General features: G+C 51.5%; 1 long non-coding RNA gene across 2 annotated transcripts in view; it reads left to right on the top strand.

Annotated features, from left to right (window-relative positions):
• Window positions 1–16,828, top strand: part of LOC137650677 (uncharacterized) — a 191,049-nt gene that overhangs the window by 55,163 nt on the left and 119,058 nt on the right. For both annotated transcript variants that reach the window (XR_011046045.1, XR_011046044.1), the window contains exon 2: window positions 6,773–6,929. This is a non-coding gene — a long non-coding RNA (uncharacterized lncRNA). The remainder of the gene's footprint in view (window positions 1–6,772; window positions 6,930–16,828) is intronic.

Below are 16,828 nucleotides of genomic sequence, written 5' to 3'. Positions count from 1 at the left end.
TGTATTTGTGATGCATCAGTACCTTAAGTTTTATTCAGAAGCTTTTATTTGTTAGAAAAAAAGGTATTTTACACTAAATATTGTTGGTGTATTAAATACATTGTACATACAGTGTGACATTTCTAATTCAAGTGGTTATTGAATGTGACATATGTGTAATTTTTCAATATTAATCTTACCCGATGATCATGTAGCTGTCAACTCCGTTGCCCGACAGAAATCTAAGGTCGGGATACGCCAGCGATCGCTATACAGGTGGGGGTGTACACAACAGCGCCATCTGTGAGCAGGTACTCAAGTACTTCTTGTCAACAAGAACTCAATTTTTCTTCTGTCGTGCCACCGGCAAGACCTACTTGGATACGCTGTTGATTCTGGAGTTGTTTTTCACGATTTTGGTGATGTATTCGCTCTAGATTTTAGCCTTCGCTATTCAGGAAGCTTTATCATTAGCTTAGCAAGCTTTTTGATTTAATTTGGATTAATTGTTAACGAACTTTGCTAGATTTTGGAATTCCCCCTTGACTATTTCTACAATTCAAGATGTCTGACCAGTCTCAAGTCCCTAAGTACAGGCAGTGTAGTGTTAGGGCTTGTACTAGGCGTCTTCCGAAGGCCTCCATAGATCCTCACACCGTTTGTTCCAATTGTAGGGGTAAATCCTGTCAATTGGAAGATCGATGTGAGGAATGCGCTGGGCTTTCGGAATTCGATTTTAACGAATTCCTTAAAAATGCACGTAGGCTAGAGAAGGATAGGATCAGGAGGAGTTCTTCTCGCTCTTTTGATTTTTCCTCTCCCCATGCCCCTCAACCTATTCCTTCCCCTGTAGTGGTGACTCCCGACCCTGCTACTAGTGCTCAGCCCTCCATGGCGGATATGATGCGTGCCATTCAGGCTCTTGGTGACAGAGTGGAGTCATTGGCTAATGACCGTAATCAGCTTTTGGCAGATGTCAAAGAGCTGAAAGCGCAAAGTGCAGTGGGAAGTGTTAGTGCAAGTGAAGTGAAAAGTGTCAGTGTCAGTTGCGCATGAGGGTACATCTGTTCGTGCCAGTCGTCCTCCCAGTCCGGGACCTCTTGCAAGCTCCCAAGCCCAGGGGAGAAGCAATGTCGAAGGACCAAAGGGTTCGGCAGGCCTTGATCAGCGTACGGATGTACCCTCAGTGGTTGCGGACGTATCTGTCAGAGATCGTCCCATCCACAAACAGACGAATGAGCCCTATCATTCCTCGTCTGTGGAAGAAGTTTCAAGGAGGAAACGATGGACCAAGGTCTCACGACCTCTCAAGCGTAAGGTCCCTTCCGAGCGAGTCCAACGGCCCAGGTGTAGCCACTGGGTCAGTTCGGACTCGCCGCAGTCTTCCGAAGACTGCACACCTCCCAAGAGAGGTAGAGTGGTTCCACAACAGGCTACTACTCCGTCTGTTGCTGCACCAACCACGGTAGACCCTAAGTGGTCCATGCTGCAGACTATGCAGTCTCAGCTTGCTGCGTTCATGCAAGAGTATCATGCTGAGAAGGTTGACACTGCACCTGTTAACCTACAACCTGCCACGGTTGTGCGCTCAGCAGATACTGCGGCTGCCTGCTCCCACACTCCACCTGTGAGAGCTCCACCACCGATGCGCAGTCCACCCTGCCAGACGCATGTTCATGCTGCACCATCCGTTGACATGCGTGAGCTACCGCATCAGCAGTGGGAAGGTGCTGTAGAGCTGCCGTGTTCTGACACTATGCGGCATGCTCCGCAACCCATGCGGCATGCTCCGCAACCCACGGCAGCCCCTCCCACGCACCAGCACTCTGCTTTTGTTGTTGCCAGCTCGCAGACTGACCAGCAGCGGCATGATGTTGGATCCGCAGCAGCTACGCATGCACCCGTGCTGCCGGATTCAGCCGTTCAGCTTTCTGCTCCACCTTTGCCTCTTCCTACTCAGCTTTCGGATGATGGAGTATCGGATGACGAAGCTGCACATTTGGATGAACCGCACTCCGACTTAGAAGGGCCCAAGTCTACGCCTCCCTCCTTAGACTTTCGTAAAGTCCTTGCCTTGTTCAGGGACTTGTATCCAGAACAGTTTGTGTCTGCAACCCCTCGCTCTCCTCCCTCCGAGTTTGCTCTGGGCATGCAGTCTGCTGCTCCTGCCTTCACCAAGCTTGTCCTCGCACGCTCATCCAAGAGAGCTTTGAGGGTTATGGGAGAGTGGTTGCAGTCCAAGAAGCAACTGGGAAAGACTGCTTTCATCTTTCCACCTACCAAGCTTGCTTCCAAATCTAGCGTCTGGTATGCCACGGGAGAGGAACCCGGCTTGGGAGTTCCTGCCTCTGCCCAGGGCAACTTCTCAAGTCTGGTTGACTCTCCCCGCAGGCTGGCTATGAGACGATCTAAGATTTGCTGGTCCTTTTCTGACATGGATCATCTGTTGAAGGGAGTCTTTCGTGCTTTTGAGATCTTCAACTTCCTCGATTGGTGTTTGGGAGCGTTAAGCAGAAAGACTTCCCCTTCGGATAAGGACTCTGCCATGCTTATCATGTCTAGCATGGACAAAGCCATTCGGGATGGGTCTGGTGAGCTTGCGGCTTCGTACGTGTCGGGAGTGCTTAAGAAGAGAGAACATCTTTGCTCCTTCTTGTCGTCTGGGATCACTCCTTGCCAGAAGTCGGAGTTGTTGTTTGCTCCTCTCTCCAAGTGTCTGTTTCCGGAGGAGCTGATCAAGGGGATGGCTGCCTCGCTGATCCAGAAGGATACCCATGATCTGATGGCATCTTCCGCACGTAAGGCTAAAGCTTTACCTTCCGTGCCTAGACCTTTCCGTTCTGCAGCAGTGGACACACCAGCAACTAGGTTCATCCCGCCCTTTCGTGGCAGAACCTCCAGCAGAGGAGGTACCCGTGCCGACAGTCACCGTGGCAAATCCAAGAAGGGTTCCAAGTCCGCAAAAGGCAGGATCTGACTGCCTTCCTCTCCAGACAGCAGTGGGAGCCAGGCTCAAGAACTTCTGGCAAGCTTGGGAGAGCAGAGGTGCAGACGCTCAGTCTGTGAAGTGGCTAAGGGAGGGGTACAGAATTCCGTTCTGCCGCAGTCCCCCTCTAGCAACATCTCCCATCAACCTCTCTCCCAACTACAAGGAGAAGGACAAGAGGCTAGCGTTGCAACAAGAGGTGTCGCTCTTGCTACAAAGGGAGCGGTAGTCATAGTCCGGGACCATCAATCCCCGGGCTTCTACAACCGTCTCTTCCTGGTAGCGAAGAAGACAGGAGGTTGGAGACCGGTGCTGGACGTCAGTGCTCTCTATGCTTTTGTCACCAAGCAGACGTTCACGATGGAGACGACGAAGTCGGTCCTAGCAGCGGTCAGGAAGGAGGACTGGATGGTCTCGTTAGACCTGAAAGACGCGTACTTTCACGTCCCCATCCATCCAGACTCCCAACCTTTCCTAAGGTTCGTCTTTAGAAAGGTTGTGTACCAGTTCCAAGCCCTGTGCTTTGGCCTAAGCACGGCACCTCTTCTGTTTACCAAACTGATGAGGAATATTGCCAAATTCCTTCACTTGGCAGACATCAGAGCCTCCCTCTATTTGGACGACTGGCTTTTAAGAGCTCCGTCAAGTCGTCGCTGTCTGGAGAATCTCAGATGGACTATGGATCTGACCAAGGAATTGGGCCTCCTGGTCAATATAGAGAAGTCCCAACTCGTCCCATCCCAGACCATTGTCTATCTAGGTATGGAGATTCAGAGTCGAGCTTTTCGGGCTTTTCCGTCGGCCCCAAGGATCAATCAAGCCCTAGAATGCATCCAGAGCATGCTGAGAAGGAACCGATGTTCAGTCAGGCAGTGGATGAGTCTAACAGGGACACTTTCATCGCTGGCCCAGTTCATCGAGTTAGGGAGACTCCACCTCCGCCCCCTTCAGTATCATCTAGCTGCTCACTGGAGAAAGGACATGACGCTAGAGGCGGTCTCAGTGCCGGTTTCCGAAGAGATGAGGTCTACACTGACGTGGTGGAAGAACAGCATTCTTCTCAAGGAAGGTCTACCATTGGCTGTTCAGACCCCCGACCACCGTCTCTTCTCGGACGCATCGGACACGGGCTGGGGTGCGACACTGGACGGACAGGAATGCTCGGGCACGTGGAATCAGGAGCAAAGGACACTTCACATCAACTGCAAGGAGCTTTTGGCAGTTCATCTGGCCTTGATAAACTTCAAGTCCCTCCAGCTAAGCAAGGTGGTGGAGGTGAACTCCGACAACACCACAGCCTTGGCTTACATCTCCAAGCAAGGAGGGACTCATTCGAGGAAGTTGTTCGAGATCGCAAGGGACCTCCTCATTTGGTCAAAAGATCGAAAGATTTCGCTGGTAACGAGGTTCATTCAGGGCGACATGAATGTCATGGCAGATCGCCTCAGCCGGAAGGGTCAGGTCATCCCCACAGAGTGGACCCTTCACAAGAATGTTTGCAGCAGACTATGGGCCCTGTGGGGTCAGCCCACCATAGATCTATTCGCTACCTCGATGACCAAGAGGCTCCCGATGTATTGTTCTCCGATTCCAGACCCAGCAGCAGTTCACGTGGATGCCTTTCTGCTGGATTGGTCCCATCTAGACCTGTATGCGTTCCCTCCGTTCAAGATTGTCAACAGGGTACTTCAGAAGTTCGCCTCTCACGAAGGGACACGGTTGACGTTGGTTGCTCCCCTCTGGCCCGCGAGAGAATGGTTCACCGAGGTTCTGCAATGGCTAGTGGACGTTCCCAGGACTCTTCCTCTAAGAGTGGACCTTCTGCGTCAGCCTCACGTAAAGAAGGTACACCCAAGTCTGCACGCTCTTCGTCTGACTGCCTTCAGACTATCGAAAGACTCTCAAGAGCTAGAGGCTTTTCGAAGGAGGCAGTCAGAGCGATTGCCAGACCAAGGAGGACATCCACTCTCAGAGTCTATCAGTCAAAATGGGAAGTCTTCCGAAGCTGGTGCAAGGCGAATGCAGTTTCCTCAACCAGTACCTCTGTAACACAGATAGCTGACTTCCTGTTACATCTAAGGAATGTAAGATCCCTATCAGCTCCTACGATCAAGGGTTACAGAAGCATGTTGGCAGCGGTCTTCCGCCACAGAGGCTTGGATCTTTCCACCAACAAAGATCTACAGGACCTCCTTAGGTCTTTTGAGACCTCAAAGGAACGTCGGTTGTCCACACCAGGCTGGAACCTAGACGTGGTTTTAAGGTTCCTGATGTCATCAAGATTCAAACCGCTTCGATCAGCCTCTTTTAAGGATCTCACATTAAAGACTCTTTTCCTCGTTTGCTTAGCAACAGCTAAAAGAGTCAGTGAGATCCACGCCTTCAGCAGGAACATAGGTTTTACATCTGAAACGGCTACGTGTTCCTTGCAGCTCGGTTTTTTGGCTAAAAACGAGCTTCCTTCTCGTCCTTGGCCCAAGTCGTTCGAGATCCCAAGCCTGTCCAACTTGGTGGGGAACGAACTAGAGAGAGTACTTTGCCCAGTAAGAGCTCTTAAGTACTATTTAAGACGGACAAAGCCATTACGAGGACAATCAGAAGCTTTATGGTGTTCTATCAAGAAACCTGCTTTACCGATGTCTAATAACGCAGTTTCTTACTACATCAGGCTTCTGATTAGAGAGGCCCATTCTCATCTGAAGGAAGAAGACCTTGCTTTGCTGAAGGTAAGGACACATGAAGTTAGGGCTGTCGCTACTTCAGTGGCCTTCAAACAGAACCGTTCTCTGCAGAGTGTTATGGATGCAACCTATTGGAGAAGCAAGTCAGTGTTCGCATCATTTTATCTCAAAGATGTCCAGTCTCTTTACGAGAACTGCTACACCCTGGGACCATTCGTAGCAGCGAGTGCAGTAGTAGGTGAGGGCTCAGCCACTACATTCCCATAATCCCATAACCTTTTTTAATCTTTCTCTTGAAATGCTTTTTATTGTTGTTTTTTGGGTTGTACGGAAGGCTAAGAAGCCTTCCGCATCCTGGTTGATTTGGCGGGTGGTCAAATTCTTTCTTGAGAAGCGCCTAGATTAGAGGTTGTGATGAGGTCCTTTAGTATGGGTTGCAGCCCTTCATACTTCAGCACCTAGGAGTCGCTCAGCATCCTAAGAGGACCGCTAGGCTCAGTAAGGAAGACGTACTTAAAAAAGGCAGAGTAATGGTTCAAGTCGACTTCCTTACCAGGTACTTATTTATTTTATGTTTGTTATTTTGAATAACTGCTAAAATGAAATACGGGATACTTAGCTTCTAATGTTAACATGTATGCTGGTCTCCACCCACCACCCTGGGTGTGAATCAGCTACATGATCATCGGGTAAGATTGATATTGAAAAATGTTATTTTCCTTAGTAAATTAATTTTTGAATATACTTACCCGATGATCATGAATTTAAGGACCCTCCCTTCCTCCCCATAGAGAACCAGTGGACCGAGGAGAAAATTGAGTTCTTGTTGACAAGAAGTACTTGAGTACATGCTCACAGATGGCGCTGTTGTGTACACCCCCACCTGTATAGCGATCGCTGGCGTATCCCGACCTTAGATTTCTGTCGGGCAACGGAGTTGACAGCTACATGATCATCGGGTAAGTATATTAAAAAATTTATTTTACTAAGGAAAATAACATTTTTTATTTTATTATTTTGTTCATGGGTACAGCATTACATTATCTACTTATTTATTGTTGAATTTCAAAATTTTGTATTCACCTGACATCTTTATGGAAAATAATAGCTCCTTTTTTCCCAACAGATAGTAATGAAATTCATCATTTTTGATCCCACAATTTTAAGAAAAGTGTTTCAGCATCTCAAAGTTGCATGATAGAAATGCGTGTCACAACAGAAGACGATCCTCGGCAAGCAAATGCATAAGGTGTAGATATTATAGGACTATACCTATGATTTTGGTAAGTGAAAGAATAATGGGGCATTGAGTAGAGCGCAGACCTCTGCCCTGCCAGCTTATTTCTTGACCTTTTCCTCGATCTTAACCTTGATCCTAACATGAATTAATTGACGTGGATTTTTGTACACAAATATGAACCAAGTTTGAACTTTCTGTGACAATGATGTACAACCTTATTGATGATTACGTAAATTGGACATTTTGCTTGACCGTGACCTTGACCTTTAACCTTGATCTTCCAAAATATGACAAATTCGGAGATAATTTGTATTTTTCCTAACCATACAAACCTTTGCTATTTACATTGGGTTTACCTTTTAGCGTAGCTGAAATGATGAGCCAATAGTTTTTAACGAGGGTTAATTACCCCCGCGCTAGTTAGCGGGGGTAGGTGAAGGGATAGCTTGCTACCCCTCCCCCCCACACACCGGTGATTTGCTTCACTTCACTTAGAGGTAGGACTTGACTTGGGGGCCAGGGCTGGCGGGCAAATATGTGTAAATAGCTAAGATTTGTATGGTTAGGAAAAATACAAATTATCTCCGAATTTGTCATTTGTTCCGTAACCGAAATACAAACCACGATATTTACATTGGGTGACTTACCCCTTAGGAAGGGTGGAAAGTCCCCAGCCTTACTGACTTCGGCTTTGCCCGGGGACTCCATCCCTCAGTGAGTAGCACTTGAGAAAAGGAGCCCCTGCACCTCACAAGTTCCTTGCTTCGCTAGGAACGAGTGGCCTACATAAGTTGTGTGTGGAGGAAAGTGTCACTCGTCGTATGAAGTTGACCTTGAGACCTTTAGATAGGAATCTAGGATAGGATGTTCCCAATATCACCTCGTCAGGGTATGGGAGACGCAACAGTATTAAGCTTAATACTAGGAGCACAAGGAAGCATGGGTTACCTGTAGAGGTCGAGGTCATCTATGCGAGGACCAGGATGCTGCTTCCCCAAGAGAGGGGAGAATGAAGAAAGAAGTAAGGGTCAGACATACCCTGTACTCTTTCATTCACGCAGACTAAAACTGGGTAACAACGCCCTCAACCTACTGCTACTTGTCCATAAAGGAGCCTAAGGTTAGACCAGCTGTTGTGCAGCCACCACAGGGCCGATAGAAAACGTATCGAGGCTCCTGTGGGTCACATCCTGCAGGTAGTGGGCTGTGAAGGTCGTCTGACTCTTCCAGACCCCAGCTTGAAGCACCTGCGTCACAGAGAAGTTTCTCTTGAAGGCCAGGGACGTAGCAACACCCCTGACATCGTGTGCCCTAGGGCGACGTGACGGAGGAGGGTCTGGATTCAAGGCGTGGTGGATAACCCTTCGAATCCAAGCTGAGATGGTGTTCCTGGTGACCCTCCTCTTCGTCCTGCCTGTGCTCACAAACAATGCTCGCACTTGAGGACGGACTGCAGCCGTTCTCTTCAAGTAGTACCTCAGACACCTCACTGGACATAGTAGCAGCTGGTCTGGGTCGCTTGTTACAGAGCGGAGACTCGCGATCCTGAAAGAGTCGAACCGAGGATCCGGCACTCCAGGATTCTGAGTCTTGGCCACAAACTCAGGGACGAACTTGAACGTTACCTCCCCCCATCCCCTTGAATGGGCGATGTCGTACAAGAGACCATGAAGTTCACTAACTCGCTTGGCCGAAGCCAAAGCGAGCAGGAAAGCCGTCTTCCAAGACAGGTGGCGATCGGAGGCCTGGCGTAATGGTTCGAAGGGAGGTCTCTTAAGAGCCCTGAGGACCCGAACCACGTTCCAAAGAGGAGGTCTCACTTCCGACTGGGGGCAGGTAAGCTCAGCTACGTATGAGTAGAGAGAGTTCTAGCGAGGAAGAAATGTCCACGCCTTTCAGCCTGAAAGCCAAGCTTAAGGCTGAGCGATAGCCTTTCACTACCGAGACAGAAAGGCGCATTTCCTCCCGCAGATATACGAGAAAGTCCGCTATTGCTGGAATAGTGGCATCGAGTGGAGAGATACCCCTCCCACGACACCAACCACAAAAGACTCTCCACTTCGCCTGGTAGACTCCCTCAGAGGACTTTCGCAGGTGCCGAGACATTCTCTCCGCAACCTGTTGCGAAAAGCCTCTCTCCGTGAGGAGACATGGACAGTCTCCAGGCGTGAAGCCGAAGCGAGGCCACGGCTTTGTGAGCGACGTTGGAGTGGGGTTGTCTGAGAAGCTCGTGTCATGGAGGAAGTTCCCTCGGGAGCTCCGTCAGGAGCTGCAGAAGGTCCGGGAACCATTCCGCGTGATGCCATAGCGGAGCTACCAGAGTCATCGAACAGTTGACCGATAGTCTGGTGCTGTTGAGCACCCTTCTCATCAGACAGAATGGTGGGAAGGCGTACACGTCGATGTTGTCCCACCGTTGCTGGAAAGAATCTTGCCAGAGAGCCTTGGGGTCCGGGCCCGGGGAGCAGTATAGAGGCAGCTTGAAATTCAACGCTGTCGCGAACAGGTCCACGGTCGGGGAACCCCACAAAGTCAGGACTTTGTTGGCTATCTGAGGATCCAAAGACCACTCGGTACTCACTATCTGCGAGGCCCTGCTCAGACTGTCGGCGAGCACATTCCTCTTGCCAGGAATGAAGCGAGCTGATAGTGTTATCGAGTGGACTTCGGTCCACCTCAGAATCTCTACGGCAAGATGGGATAGCTGCCGCAAAAAAGTGCCTCCCTGCTTGTTCATATAAGCCACTACCGTGGTGTTGTCGCTCATCACCATCACGGAATGACCCGCCAGGGTCTGTTGGAACTGTTGAAGAGCCAGAAAGACAGCCTTCATCTCTAGCAGGTTGATGTGCAGGCACTTTTCTGATTCTGACCAAAGGCCTGAGATTCTCTGGTTCAGAACGTGCGCCCCCCACCCTTCTTTTGACGCGTCCGAAAACAGTGTCAATTCCAGGGGGAGGACGAGAAGACTCACTCCCTTCCGCAGGTTCTCGTCGACCTGCCACCACCGCAGGTCCGTCCGTTCCAAAGATCCTATCGGGACCTGAACGTCCGGGGAATCGGATCCTTGATTCCACCGGGACTTGAGCCGCCACTGTAGGGATCTCATCCTGAGGCGGCCGTTGGGAACCAGACGAGCCAGGGAGGACAGGTGACCTAAGAGACGCAACCACGATTGAGCGGGAAGCTCTTCTCGCCTGAGGAAGGGTTCCGCCACCCTCCTCAGCCTTGCTATCCTGTCGTCTGATGGAAAGGCTTTGTGGAGATTGGTGTCTATCAGCATGCCTAGATAAACCAGTTGTTGGGACGGCTGCAGAGAGGACTTCTTGAGGTTTACCACGATCACCAGATCCTGGCAAAGACCTAGAAGCCTGTCTCGGTGCCGAAGAAGGGTCGACTCTGAGTCTGCTAGGATCAGCCAGTCGTCCAGATAGCGAAGGAGACGAATGCTGTTCCTGTGCGCCCAAGATGAAATCAGGGTGAACACTCTGGTGAACACCTGCGGAGCTGTGGAGAGACCGAAACACAGCACCTTGAACTGGTAGATCTTGTCGTCTAGGTAGAATCTCAAGTACTTCCTGGAAGACGGATGGATTGGGATCTGGAAGTACGCGTCCTTTAGATCCAGTGTGCACATGAAGTCTAGAGGTCTCACCGCAAGTCTGACCATGTCCGCTGTCTCCATGCTGAACGGAGTTTGCTTGACAAACCCGTTCAGAGCCGAGAGGTCGATGACAGGTCTCCACCCTCCAGACGCCTTCTTTACAAGAAAGAGTCGACTGAAGAAGCCTGGGGAGCCGTCGACGACCTCCTGGAGAGCACCCTTCTTGAGCATGGTCTCGACTTTCGCCTGAAGGGCCAGCCCCTTTGCCGGTCCCTTGGCATAGGAGCTCAACGACACTGGATTCGCTGTCAGGGGAGGTTGAGATGTTATGAACGGGACGCGATAGCCTTGGCCGATCACCGAAACCGTCCAAGCATCGGGCCTGTGTTGCTGCCACCTGTGCACGCAACGTTGAAGGCATCCCCCCACAGGTGGACACGCGGGGGGACTGCCACTCCTAGGGTTTGCGGCCGCGGCCGCTCCCTCTAGGAGTCTTGCCTCCCCTGGAGGACTTACTGCCCCTCTTGACCTTGGCTGGAAAGGGCTGGGGCTTAGACACCACTTTCTTAGCTGCCGGTGCCTGCTTCGGTGCCTTACGAGGCTGCTGCTGCTGTTGCTGTGGAGCTGGAGGCTTATAGGGCCGAGCTGTAAGGGCCCTATGGAGGAGGGAGTCCGTGCTAGATTTCCTCCACCTCTCAGCCGTTCGCTCCATATCCTGTGGCTCCAACAGATTCTCCCCAAGGAGGGAAGCATGTCTGAGCCTACAGACATCCACAGCGGGGACCTTCGGGTGGAACCTCTCGGTCACCGCATCGCGCCGCTTCAACACCGAGTTGGCCCACAGGGTGGTGACCTGGTGCGCCAGGAACTCGATGGAGCGGGTGCCCGAGAGTAAGAAGGTCTCCAGGGCCTTCCTATTGGTCTCCTTAGACAAGTCCTCGGAGCGCAATAGGATGCCCAGAGTTCCTAGCCATATATCCAACCACGAAGTGGCCTGCATGGCGCACTTCGCGACCTTCTCATGGCTCAGGATCTCCGACGCCGAGAACGACACCTGCCGGGCGGAAAGCTTCTCGAGGGGAACTCCCTTAGCCAGCTCTTCTACGGAGTGATAGAGAGGAAGAGCAAGACTAGTCTCACCCAAGATCTCAAAATACCTCCTCTGCTGGAGACGAGGAGGTGGGATGAGTTTGTCCCCGGCAGAGGAACGACTGGAGGAGGCAAGAATCGCGAGCTGGGCATTGGCCCTGGCTCTGGCACTCTTCAATCCCCGAGACCAGGGCAGAGCCGCACTGGTCTTAGGGGCCTTCTGAACATCGAACACTTGGTCTAGGACCATGTCCTTGCCTTCTCGGGGGGCGGTCACGGGATCCATGAACCCATTGAGTTGCCTCATCAGGCTCAGGACCTGCCAGAAGGCATGTTCAGATTCCTGCTGGTCTCCTCCTTGCGGGCTGGCAGCTAAGTCTCCCGTCCCCGGAATCTCTTCCTGGGGCGAAGCGTGGACGTTCTCCCCGGGAGCAGCGGGTTCGTGGCGAATCCTTGAAAACGATTTCGGGATGGTCTTGGAGTCCTTGGGTTCCCTCCTGGGAGGGATACAGGATCCCAACAAAGAGGTTCGGAGAGCCCCTTCCGCGCGAGACGATCCTCCTCCTCCATGAAGAGAAGGCTTCCCCCTTGGTGCCGAGGGGGAGACTATCACCTCACGGGACTTACCTGAGGACGGAAAAGCCTCGTCCACGGGAGAAGGAGAAAACGCCTGCGAAGGGGATGGGGCCTTCCCGATAGACCTCTTAGGAATCAACTTCTCCCTGGGGGAAGTCACCACGTAGTCCACTCCTCTCTTTCTCTTCAGCGGAGGTGAGGCAGTCGTTGGCTTGTTGCCCTGATCGGTGAGTGCTGGCTTCATAACCCTTACTAACGCCCGCATCAGAGGACCAAACCAAGTCTGTCGCTCCACGGACACAGAGTCCGAAATCCCCGCTGGAGGGAAGGGGATCGGGCGATCCTTCGGAGTGGACACCACTGGACCTGCCTGAAAAGGAAAAGGGGAAGAAAGATGCACTGACCTCTCTGAAGTGTCTTCCCTGTCCTGCACAAGGGTCCTGCGCTCTGGTGGAGGCGATCCTGAGCGCGGTCTGGTGACACGCGTTCCTGCTGCTGTCACTGGCTGCGAAATTCGGTGCGAACGGTGGTCGCGTGTAGGCGAACGGTCGTGCAGGCGAGCGGTCGCGCGGGCGCGCAGGCGAGTGGTCGCGCGGGCGCGCAGGCGAGCGGTCGCGCGGGCGCGCTGGCGAGTGGGCGCGAGGGCGTACAGGCGAACGAGCGCGTGGGCGAACTGGTGAACGAATGCGTTGGCACGTCGGCGAGGGAATGCGTTGTCGCGTCGGCGAGGGAACGCGTTGTCGCGTGGGCGAGTGAGAACGCTCCGAAGATCGCTGGCGACGTTGGTTAGGAGACCTGTAGCGCGTGGGAGAGCGATTTCGAGCAGGCGATCGGTGGTACGCTGGTGAACGCTGGCGCGCAGGCGAGTGATGGCGCGTTGGCACATGATGACGCGTTGGCGAGCGATAGCGCGTAGATCGCGCAGGCGAACGACCGCGCGAGGGCGAGCTAACAGAGGGCGACCCATGTCCATCCAAATCTTCTGGGCGACGGCGCGTTGGAGAACGCTTGCGCGCAGGCGATTGTTGAATCGTCTGTGATCGCTGGCGAGCAAGAGGGCGACGCGTGGAATCCTGTGAGGGAACAGTCGGCGCGGGGCGCAAAGGCGAACGTTCACGAACAGGAACAGGAAGCGCGTGGGCGAAACACGCGCTGGAGAACGCGAGCGATGTTGTGCAGGAACAAGCTGAGGATCGCGAGCGATGTTGTGCAGGAACAAGTTGAGGATCGCGAGGGCGCTCAGGAGACTGATGGCGCGCAGGGCGCACAACAGGAACTGCAGGATATTCGGAGACCACAGGGGAGCGCTGGCGAGCAGAGGGGCGATGATCCTCAGAAGAGCTCTGACGAACAGGCGAGCGCTGATGGTCAGAAGAGCGCTGACGAGCAGGAGAGCGCCTGTGCGCTAACACTGCAGAAGGGCGAGCAGGGGAACGCTGGTGCGCTTGGCGCTCCTCAGGAACAACAGGTTGAAGGATGTCCTCAGGAGAGCGCTGGCGAGAAGAGGGGCGATCATCAGGAGAGCGCTGGCGAACAGGAGATCGCTGACGAACAGGAGAGCGCTGACGAGCAGGAGAGCGCCTGTGCGCTAATACTGCACGTGTAAGGGAAGAATCCCTTTGCCCCGAAGGGACCGTTGCCCGTTGGGTGACGAGGTCAGGTTGCTGAACATCTGCCCCAGAAGTTGAAGGTCTGGAAGGCGTAGGAGACCGATCCCCAGAGAGATCTAAGGAAGCTGGAGCTGCAGGCTGTTTACGGCGAGGAGAGTCCCCTTCGGAGGAAGAAGGAGAAGATGCAAAAAGGCGCCTCTTAGCACCCTTATAAGGAGACGGGAGGCCCTTGCGACGCAGCGATTGGTGAGCCTTACGGCGAAGGCGGCCACGAGGAAGATCGTCAGGACCATCAGTCCTCCGAAGGGGAGTCTCAGTCAAAGCACTCCCCTTAGAGGGAAGCTGGACAGCAGAGGAGCCCGTAGGACTCCCTTCCCCCTTCGAAGGATGTAAGGAAGGGGGAGGAGAGCCGTCAGCACCAACATCCACAACTGCACCTGCAGAGGATTGACCCGCCCCGTCGGAAGCCTCTGCCACCACGACGTCGACGATAGACAGAGGATCTACCTCTGCTATCACCGGCGACTGCTTAACGGCGGCCCCCAACTGGACAAGGTCAATCAGGGCAACCCTGGAGGGCAGGCCCTTAAGCCCCAGGGAAGCCCAAATCTGAAAAAGATCATCGTTAGACAAAGATTCATCAATAACCTCCCCCGGGGGAGGAGGAGGAACCGCCCCGCTATGGGAGGCGACGCCTTCTCCCCCAACCCAAGGTCGGGAAACAGAACTAGGGCCTGCGCCCCCACTCGGCCGACTCTCCTTAGGAGCCGAACGAGGGGGAGCTTCGGAGGAGGTTTGGGCGGCGAAAGAAGAGTCCCGAGAACCTTCCTCCTTCAAGGCAACCCCGGAAGGAGAACGGTCTCTCTTGGACTTCTTACGCCGGCGGCCAAACCTCTCCCACTGGGAGGCAGACCACTCCCTGCACTCACTACACTTATTTTCGTGATCACACCGTCGGCCTCGCCACAGCGGGCAAAGGGTGTGAGGATCAGTGTCCACGGCCGACATAAAAGTACCACAAGGGCGGCCGGCAATTCCAGGGCACGTACGCATAGTAATAATAAAGGTGGTCAACTTCTAACAAACACACACAACTGAAAGAAAAAACAGAAAAAGATTAAAGGCTGTCAACGAGGACGATGGACAGACACATCTGTTCATCGCCGGAGCCAAAAGTGAAGCGAAGCAAATCACCGGTGTGTGGGGGGGAGGGGTAGCAAGCTATCCCATCCCCTACCCCCGCTAATAGCGCGGGGGTAATTAACCCTTGTTAAAAACTATTGGCTCCTCATTTCAGCTACGCTAAGTGGTAAACCCAATGTAAATAGCGTGGTTTGTATTTCAGTTACGGAACAATTAATAATTTCCAGCTTTTTATATAACAGTTTCATTACTCTACAATTAAAATTGTGGCCAGGAAGCTGTTCATAGACAAACACACACAAACAGTTTGTAAAACATAACCTCCTTCCAACTTCCTTGGCGGAGGTAAAAAATACCTGTACTGTATCACATACTATATTGGAAGATTCAAGATAACTGACAGCTAAAAGTAGTTCTTTGATATTTTGAAACTAAAGTGAACCAGAATTTAATTTTCGTCATGAGAACTTAGTTTTGTAGAGAGTCATATTATCAATAAAGGTAAGTTTTGTAGAAAAATCAACTTAGCAAAAAAGGTAGCGTAACCGAAACCATCATGATGATGATGTTAAGTAAACTTTTAAATTTTTAAGGCCAGTAATTTAAGAGGTTACCTTATACAATAGGGAGGCAGATATAATTGCTGTTCCAGGTGTTGAGGTGCCAGTGATGGGAGATGAGAATGAGAGAGAGATAACAATAGATGAAGTGAGGAGAGCACTAGATGAAACGAGAGTAGGAAAAGCATCTGGTATGGACGGTGTGAAAGCTGAGATGTTGAAGGAAGGGGGTGTGACTGTACTTGAATGGTTGGTGAGATTGTTTAATATGTGTTTTGTGTTGTCAATGGTACCAGTAGATTGGGTTTGTGCATGTATTGTACCACTATATAAGGGTAAGGGAGATATGCATGAGTGTTGTAATTCAAGAGGTATTAGTTTGTTGAGTGTAGTTGGAAAAGTGTATGGTAGAGTATTGATTAATAGGATTAAGGATAAAACAGAGAATGCAATCTTGGAAGTACAGGGTGGTTTTAGAAGAGGTAGGGGTTGTATGAATCAGATTTTTACAGTTAGGCAGATATGCGAGAAATATTTAGCAAAAGGTAAGGAGGTGTATGTTGCGTTTATGGATCTGGAGAAAGCATATGATAGAGTTGATAGGGAAGCAATGTGGAATGTGATGAGGTTATATGGAGTTGGTGGAAGGTTGTTGCAAGCAGTGAAAAGTTTATACAAAGGTAGTAAAGCATGTGTTAGAATAGGAAATGAAGTGAGTGATTGGTTTCCGGTGAGAGTGGGGCTGAGACAGGGATGTGTGATGTCGCCGTGGTTGTTTAACTTGTATGTTGATGGAGTGGTGAGAGAGGTGAATGCTCGAGTGCTTGGACGAGGATTAAAACTGGTAGGCGAGAATGACCATGAATGGGAGGTAAATCAGTTGTTGTTTGCGGATGATACTGTACTGGTAGCAGACACAGAAGAGAAGCTTGACCGACTAGTGACAGAATTTGGAAGGGTGTGTGAGAGAAGGAAGTTGAGAGTTAATGTGGGTAAGAGTAAGGTTATGAGATGTACGAGAAGGGAAGGTGGTGCAAGGTTGAATGTCATGTTGAATGGAGAGTTACTTGAGGAGGTGGATCAGTTTAAGTACTTGGGGTCTATTGTTGCAGCAAATGGTGGAGTGGAAGCAGATGTACGTCAGAGAGTGAATGAAGGTTGCAAAGTGTTGGGGGCAGTTAAGGGAGTAGTAAAAAATAGAGGGTTGGGCATGAATGTAAAGAGAGTTCTATATGAGAAAGTGATTGTACCAACTGTGATGTATGGATCGGAGTCGTGGGGAATGAAAGTGATGGAGAGACAGAAATTGAATGTGTTTGAGATGAAGTGTCTAAGGAGTATGGCTGGTGTATCTCGAGTA

The sequence above is a fragment of the Palaemon carinicauda genome, chromosome 12, assembly GCF_036898095.1.
Source record: "Palaemon carinicauda isolate YSFRI2023 chromosome 12, ASM3689809v2, whole genome shotgun sequence".
Lineage (NCBI taxonomy): Eukaryota > Metazoa > Arthropoda > Malacostraca > Decapoda > Palaemonidae > Palaemon > Palaemon carinicauda.
The sequence above is the reverse complement of the archived record's forward strand: the minus strand, read 5'-3'. Positions and strand labels throughout refer to the sequence as shown.